We start from the raw sequence: 1,994 nt of genomic DNA, 5'->3' as shown, positions 1-1,994 counted from the left end.
CAGGCAGGGCCTTCAGGCAGGGCCTTCAGGCGGGGCCTTCAGGCGGGGCCTTCAGGCGGGGCCCTCAGGCGGGGCCCTCAGGCGGGGCCTTCAGGCGGGGCCCTCAGGCGGGGCCTGCAGGCAGGCTGCTGCTGGTCTGGGCGCTGGCCGTACCTGAGCTGGGCCTACTGTCGCTGTCCAGGGCTTCGCAGGCCGGCCGGCACACATCCAGCTGCAGCTCGCTGATCTGCTGGTCCAGCTGGTCCAGGTGGGTCTTTAGGCCGGCATCCTGCCGCCTCAACCGGGACTAAGCCGGGGAGGAAAGAGAGAGTGAGCAAGCCAAGCCCAGAGGTGAGGTCAGGTGTGAGTACGACCTGCACTCTCGGATGCCCCAGAAGCTGGGAGCTGCCCCTGAATGGGGAAGCAATCCCCTGCTGAACTGGCCCTGCTCACCACGCGCACACACACATTTGCACACACATGCACACACACTACAGGAAGAGTCCACTGGCCCTGCTCACCACGCGCACACACACATTTGCACACACATGCACACACATGCACACACACTACAGGAAGAGTCCACTGGCCCTGCCCACCACACACACACACATTTGCATACACATGCACACACTACAGGAAAAGTCCACTGGCCCTGCCCACCACACACACACACACACATGCACACACATGCATACACACTACAGGAAAAGTCCACTGGCCCTGCCCACCACACACACACACATGTGCACACACTACAGGAAAAGAGTCCACTGACCCTGCCCACCACACACACACACACACATTTGCACACACATGCACACACACTACAGGAAGAGTCCACTAGCCCTGCCCACCCCACACACATCTGTGCACACGTGCACACACATGCACATGCTACAGGAAAAGAGTCCACTGACCCTGCCCACCACACACACATCTGTACACACGTGCACACACACGCACATGTGCACACACTACAGGAAAAGAGTCCACTGGCCCTGCCCACCATGCACACACACGTGCACACATGTGCACACACACGCACACACTTCAGTAAAGGGTCCACTGATGCCTGCCCACCACACACACACACACGTGCACACATACTACAGGAAAAGAGTCCACTGATGCCTGCCCACAACACACACGCACACACACACACATTTGCACACACGTGCACATACACTACAGGAAGAGTCCACTGGCCCTGCCCACCACACGCACACACACACACACACATGCACACACAAGCATATGCACACACACTTCAGGAAAGGGTCCACTGATGCCTGCCCACCACACACACACACATGCACACGTGCACTCACATGCATATGTACACACATACACTTCAGGGAAAAAGAGTCCCCTGACCCCTGCCCAGACACACATGCACACATACACACAAACATATGCATGTACACACATTCATAGTTTTCTCCAAGAAACTTAAAAACTTCATCTGCAATTTCTTTCATAAGAATGCAGAATAATGTGACTTGTGAAGCCACGTGGCCACACACAGACCTCAGTAGCGGAGCAGAGGGGACCTTAGTACCGACTTGCTTGCTTTTATTTCCAGGTAAGAATTTACTTGGTATGGTGATGCTCTTCACAGCTGCCCTTGGGCTGTGACCCTTGGGGTGAGTGTGTCCTCGGGTGGGGGACAGGCCGACCCCTGCCCCTGACTCCATCTCCCTCTTCCAGCAGTGCTTCAACCCGACAGAGGTGAGAGGAGAGCGCTAGGGAAGGCAGCCCTGTGCGGGGCCTGGGCACTGCAGGTCAGGGAGTCCCGGCTCTGCCTGGAAAAGCCGCCCCAGGATCACACAGGACCACAGTCCCGGCTCTGCCCAAGTCTGCAGCACACCTGTGTGGGCTGTTGTTCATAGACCACAGCCTCTGCTCTGTGTCTACTCATCACCTACTTTTACGAACATGTGTGTATACACGCATGTCCACGTGTGTTATAGTAGACGTGAATGCATGTCTGGATACACACAGGCATGGGGACA

General features: G+C 56.7%; 1 protein-coding gene across 1 annotated transcript in view; it reads right to left on the bottom strand.

Annotated features, from left to right (window-relative positions):
• Dact2 (dishevelled-binding antagonist of beta-catenin 2) overlaps positions 1-246 on the bottom strand; it is a 17,805-nt gene extending 17,559 nt beyond the window's left edge. The window contains exon 1 of the mRNA XM_013024544.1: positions 154-246. The gene's annotated coding sequence lies outside the window, so the exon portion shown is untranslated. The remainder of the gene's footprint in view (positions 1-153) is intronic.
• Between the last annotated feature and the right edge of the window lie 1,748 nt (positions 247-1,994).

This window comes from Dipodomys ordii, unplaced genomic scaffold (genome assembly GCF_000151885.1).
Source record: "Dipodomys ordii isolate 6190 unplaced genomic scaffold, Dord_2.0 Scaffold77, whole genome shotgun sequence".
NCBI lineage: Eukaryota > Metazoa > Chordata > Mammalia > Rodentia > Heteromyidae > Dipodomys > Dipodomys ordii.
This window is presented reverse-complemented; position numbering and strand designations above follow the sequence as displayed.